The following is a 7,122-nucleotide window of genomic DNA, read 5'->3' as shown; positions in this document are numbered from 1 at the left end:
GTTACCGGTTGTTTTTAATTTTGCCCTCTTCTTCCGGTCAAATTATTAGGACACGTGGCTACTTGCCTTCACGTTTTCTCGATTTTTTCTTTTTAAAAGTTTTCTAGAAGTTGGGAGGCATGATAATCGGATTCAGTTTTTCAGCATACTCCCTCCATTGCTATTTACTTGTCCGATAAGTATATATTTTGTTAAATTACATATTTATCTGAATTTGATTACTAAGATTTCAATAAATTGGAGAAATGTTTAGTTACTTCGTGATAAGAGTAAGATTGAAAAAACAAATTTAGTTCTCTCTTAGTCTACTTAGGTGGACAAAGTAAATAGACAATTTTAATTTTAATATATTGGACAAGTAAAAGAAAATAAAACAAGTAGGAAACAAAAAAAAGTTCTGGTTTTAATGATTTTTCTCGAATTAGGTACCTACATACTCCCTCCGTTCACTTTTACTTGTCCACTATGGACTTTGCACACCCTTAAGAAATAATAAATGAAGTGTTTATTTTACCATGATACCCATATTAATTAGTGTATAGTCTTAATATTTGAAAAATGATTTGGAAATATGAGTAATTAATGCTAAGGGTAAAACACTAAACATAAATTGTTTTTCTCTTGTACACCCTCAATTCCATAATAAGTGGTGTTTTAAGCTCATGCACACCCCTTAAGAAATTGCTCATTCCTAAAAAAATTATGAGTGTTTTTACTTACTTATTTCTAATTAACTTGGGTATTGACATAAAATATTGTGCTTATATAATTAAATGTCTAGAAAAAGAAAATATAGTTAATGAATCTTGATTATTTAAACAAGGGCAATTTTGAAAGAATCTGCCTAAAATATTCTTGAAATCCTAAAGCACCACTTATTTTGAAAAAAAATTGAAAAACTTAAAACACCACTTATTATAAAATGAAGGAAGTATTTCTTTTAAGAGGTGTGCACGAAGGAAGTATGTACTACCTACACGTGAGAGTATATTTTTGGGAATGTAAAGGGGTTTTAGTCAGAAATCACACGTGCAAATTTTCCTTATGGAAACTTTTCAAGGAGTAGTTTCTATCAACGAGCATTGCATGTTACTCCCCTCCGTCCCATACATCAAGAACCTTGATTCATAGAATCACAACATTCAAGTGTCAATCTTTGTATAAATGCTAATAGATGATGTTTTAGGCTTTTCAGTTTTTTTTAAAATAAGTGGTGTTTTAGGATTTTAAGAATATTTTGGGCAAATTCTTCCAAAATTGCCCTTGTTTAAATAATCAAGATTCATTAACCACATTTTTTTTCTTCTAGGCATTTAATTATATAAACACAGTATTTTATGTAAATACCCAATTAATTAGGAATAAGTTAGTAAAAACACTTCTAATTTTTAGGAATGAGCAATTTCTTAAGGGGTGTGCATGAGCTTAAAACACCACTTATTATGGAATGGAGGGAGTAATAGATTAACAAATATCTTAAGATTAACAACATTTAAGTGTCCACTTATCTACTTCGGTGGACAAGTTAAAAGAAAATTTTATTTTTAATATATTGGACAAGTAAAAGGAAATAAAACAAGTAGGAAACAAGAAAAGTACTACTCCAATTTTAACGGTTTCATTCGAATTAGGTACCTACATATATACTCCCGTCCATTTTAATGGTACTCAAGTTTTATAAGGTGCATTGCATGTTGATGTGTCGTTAATTATTGAAAACTTGAGTAACACCCTCCTTTTTTCATATTAGTCGTTTACGTTATTACAAATATCCGTCTAAAAAATACTTATCAATTTATAAAATCAAGATAAAATTAATAAGGAAAATTCCTATTATCCTTCACATTAATTATTTTTTAAAATAATCAATATTGATTAGAGTATAATTTATTAGAAGGAGATAAGAGTAATGTGATATAAATACGCTTTTATATATAATTTCTTAAAGGGCGTTTAAAGGGAAAAATGGATAAACAATATGGAAGGGAATGAGTATAGGAAGAAAGAATTGTTGCAAGAACGTAATTAATACTTCAACATTAATGATAGGCAAGTGTATTGAATCAAATGACGTTTTGTAAAATATGAAAGGTAAGTACAGTCAAATCTCTCTACAACAGCATCGTTCGGTTCAAATTTTTTTGGCTGTTATAGAGAATGATTGTTATACACCTATAACAACATTTGACATTTAAATAATAGTTGGCTGTTATAGACAAAATAGGTGCATAAAATCTAATTTTTTATTTTTTAATATTACAAAAATAACAGAATTATTAAATTTTAAATCTCAAAGGTATGCATACTTCACTAACTAAATTTGAAGAAAGTTAATACAATTTCAATAAATTCATAACCGAATATATAAAGTTTTAAGCTTTAAGGCACACATTTTAAATCTACTTGAAAATTAGAATTCTTTCACTATTAATGGAAAAAGTTATAATTGTAACTTGTTTCGTACAATATCTTAGTGGTGATATAACGCTTGTTTTCTTTTTGGAAAATTATTTATAAATAAAAATAAAGACAATGATATTTTTAGATTACAAATATGTATGCATATGTAATATTTTATCATAAATATAGTATATTAAAGTATCAAGTTAAATATTTGGTCAAAATGTCTACACTTACTATTGGTAATCATAGATATTCTATTTTTATAAAGATGATTAATTATTATAATACAACAAAAAAATGTTATAAGGGGTAATTTTAAAAAGAGAGTGTTGTTAGAAAGTTAGTTGTTGATGTTATAGGTAAACTGTTGTTATAGAGAAGTAAAACATGACATAAAAATCGATTCCGAAAACGCTTAGCTCTTATAGAGAGGGGTACTCCCTCCATTCACTTTTATTTGTTCACTTTAGCAGACAATTTTTTTTATTTTTTTTTTTGTTTTGCCTGTAACATTAATTATTCATTTACGAATCATCTCTCAAGTCTATTGAGACTATATATCAATTAATACAAGTATTAAGGTAATATACATATTTCATTTATTAATTCTTAAGGGCATGCAGAATTAAAAGTGGACAAGCAAAAGTGAATAGAGAGAGTATGTAACTTCCCGCCTTTCGTTCCCACTACCCCCGCCCAATATATTTTCTTGTGTTAGGCCTCATTTGTTTGCACTTAATGGAGGTCTGAATCTGAATGGTTCAGACCTTATACCATTAAGTGCATTTGTTTACATTAAGATCTAACAACTTATTTGGTCTGAATAGGTCTTAATCATTAAGATCTTGAACAAAGTCTGAACATCATTAAGAGGTACTTTTTTTATGAATAATTTTTACCATCGGCTCCCTGACCTGCTACCACAACACCACCCTAACCCCCAACAACCCACCCACCCCCACCCCAACAACCCACTCACCATCCACCCAAACCCCCACCCCTACCACTAGGGGTGTTCATGGTTCGGTTTGGGTCGGTTATTGGTTAAAACCATAACCAAACCAATTTAGTCGGTTTTTAAATGTCTAAAACCATAACCAAACCAAGTAAAATAATAACCACCGGTTTGGTTATTGTCGGTTTGGTTCGGTTTTTCAATTTATGACTAGCCGTGACAATTCAAATATTCTCTCTCTACATTTTCAAATTTCTTATGAAGCTCTTTTTCCTCACGGCCCGCGAGGGCGAACTTTCTTGCATATTGAGGGAAGACATGCGTGCAATGTAAAATGAAAAGAGATAGTAGGGTTTTTACTTTTTTTTTTATGCTTACGACTTATTAGAGTTGGGCTTGGATTGTTGACTTGGACATATTCTTTTAAGACATGGGCCTTAAAAATAAGTAGACCAAAATTAAATTAATAATTAAAGGTATAAAATATCTTTAATTATTTATGAAAAGTTAATATTATACATATAAATAATTATAAATTTTATGTATATAATTATCGGTTTGGTTCGGTTATTTATTCGGTTATTTTTTACTATAACCATAACCAAACCAAATATTATCGGTTTTTCAAATTTAAAACCAAACCAAACCAAACCAAACCAAATGTCGGTTTTTTTATTCGATTTGGTTAAATTTTCGGTTTGGTTTTGGTTTTAACCAACACTGTGAACGACCACCCTACCACCCCTCCAATAACCCACCCACCGTACTCACCTCGCGACACACCACCACGACTCACCCCACCACCACCACCATCCCTCCCCCCGCTCACCACCTGACACCATCCTAACCCCCCACCACCCGCCTACCTTACCCCCCGCCACCCCCCTCACCACTACCTTACCCCAGACCCACCACACCACCACCACCCACCACCCATACCCCACCTAACCCACCACCACAGACTTACCCCACCCACCACCACTACAAAGCATCTCCAACATTACTAGCGAACATAAATGTTTCATTTTTTTGTCAAATAATATTTTTATTTTATTAAATTTTTATTTAGTTACTTTTTTATTTGAATTGTATATTTATTTTGTTTAAATAAATATGTTTTGCACATTCAGATGTTGAAAAACAAACAGTCTAATCATTCGGTGTTCAAATAAGAAATGACATCTTGTCGTTCGGATGTGCATTCAGATTCTTAGAAGATTGAACTAAGGGAGTATGTAAGTCCCGCCTTTCGTTCCCACTCGCCCCCTACCCCCCAATATATTTTCTCGTGTAGAAGATTGAACTATTAATTGACATATTAATTATCATAAAGTTTTTAGTGTGAATTCCTAAAAAATTGATAGATACCAGAAAGCCACGTACATTGAATTATTTTTAATGTTGAAGAAACCATCATAATTCTTCTGGTCGTTCCAAGATAGACCTTAAAATTCAACATCAAGTATTTGAAATTACATTTTTGTACTTTTATGCATGATAGCTATTTAATTTTTGAAAAGGTAAAAAGGTTCATCAACTATATCTAGACATTTTGATCTATCAACATTTGAGTTTGATGCTTCCTACATTGTGCATGTTAATTCTCCATTCTTGAATTTGGGAAATCTGTGGTCAATCGATCAATATATAAACGGAACTAAGGGCCGGGTCGTTTGGTTGGAAACAAGTTATCCCGGAATAAATTATTTTGGGATTAGTTATTCCACCCTCTCACAGGGATAAAATAACACTACAATCCCAAAATAATTACAACAACAACAACATACCCAGTGAATCCCACAACGTGGAGTCTGGGGATGGTAGAGTGTACACAGACCTTACCCCTACCTTAGGTAGGGAGACGTTTCCTAAGACCCTCGGCTCGAAAAAAGCATAGGAAAGGTCAGATACGGGCAAACAAATCAAAGCAATTATGAAAATGAAAACAATAAAAGTAAATAAGTCATTATAAACCAACAGATACTCACAGAAATCCCGAAATTTTATCCCAATCAAACGTAGGATAAACTCATTTCAAATATAATCCCGGCATTATTTATTCTTATCACTCGTACCAAACGAGCCCTAAAGATTTAAGCAATCTCATCAAATTGCTTAAAGACTGAAAAAAATGGCAAGGAAGAGGAAATTTTCTTCTATTGCTCCATTATACTGACCAAGGATATAGACAAGTCTTACCTGTATATATATTTTCTTTTTACTCCATCTTTACCAAACAAAGAATAAACTAGTTAGAAAATATAATGAACTCTTTCTTATTTGGAAAATGAAGTTTCATTACTTGTCTCCTCTTTTAAAGAAAATTTATATTTTTACAAATCTTATTCCTCTCAAAATCGTCGCGATAACATTTGAGACGTCAAAAATGAAAAAAGAAGAAGTTAGAATGCATAAACAAACGGGAAAAAATAAACCATTAATTGGCTGGTTACGTCTTCGTTGCATCAATTTCCATTCTTCATTTTCTTTGTATTCGTTAATTAGTACAATTATAGATGCTATTATTGAAGGCATTATAAAGCCATAAAAGACCTAAGTGAGTATTTCAAAATTGAAAATGGTAGATGATCCTCTTGCTCATCACCGATATTCATTTTCCCTCTTTTCATTTCATGAACATGAAATAACAACCGAGTTTTTCTTCACTCTTAATCCGTAGGATTTTTAACTACTAGAAAAAGATATTTTTTCCACCGACATTCAGTGAAAAATTTGTGCTATAAAATATAATATTTCCACTTTATTTCCACCGAACTAACTCACTGGGAAAAAATACATGGTGGAAAACAACTTCCCACTGAAACGCTGGGAAACTTCATACTTTTTCCGTGTGAAAACACTAGTATTTAAGTTGTTCTCACCGACATTCAGTGGGAAATAGCCATTGAATATATTTCAGTGGAAAATCAGTGGAAATATAAAGATTTTTAGTAGTGACACTCACACACAATAATAAGAATTGAGTTAAAGTCAAGTATTTATAGATATTTAGTGAATTTATTAGTACAGATACATAGTCTGGAGAAAAATGATTAGGTTCATGTGATCCATATGCAGCATGCTAGTTCCACCTCTGTTGAAGAAGAGAATGAATTTGGCTCCTATTTCCCCTACTACATATTGAGTCCGGAGCCTAAATGGCATAAATTTGCCACAAAAAAAACAAAATGGTATGCCTTTTTTTTTTCAAACCAAAATGGGTATTTTGTTGGATAACCAACGAAATACCCGCATCTTACTGTTCATGCCCGAATTATTTCGGTCAAATTTTTTTTTTTTTTTTTTTTAATTTTGGTGCATTTCGTGAAATCTTTGAACGAAATGGCATTAAATTTTTTTTTTTTTTTTAATTTCGTTTATACAAAAAAACGAAAGTAAAAATAAAAATATTTTTGGCCTATTTCGTTGGACTACCAACGAAATAGGACAAATTTTTTTTTTTTTTTTAATTTCGTTTTTTGTTAGCCAAATTGTTAGCCAAATAAAAAATATATATATATATATGCTTCAAGGGAAAGTCACCGCCCCCCAAGCCAAACTTTTAGTTGTGTTCAACTAAAAGTACGCCGGAGGGGGCCGAACTTTTTAGTTGTGTTTAAGTAAAGTCACGGAGGGCGGACTTTTAGTTGTGTTTAAGTAAAAGTCTGCCGGAGGGGGCAGACTTTTAGTTATTCATACAGTAACCATACATATTGCGGACAAACTATAAGATTTTATTATAGCCAACCAAACCAAACACGTAA

The sequence above is a fragment of the Lycium ferocissimum genome, chromosome 4 (genome assembly GCF_029784015.1).
Source record: "Lycium ferocissimum isolate CSIRO_LF1 chromosome 4, AGI_CSIRO_Lferr_CH_V1, whole genome shotgun sequence".
NCBI lineage: Eukaryota > Viridiplantae > Streptophyta > Magnoliopsida > Solanales > Solanaceae > Lycium > Lycium ferocissimum.
Note: the sequence above shows the minus strand (reverse complement) of the source record.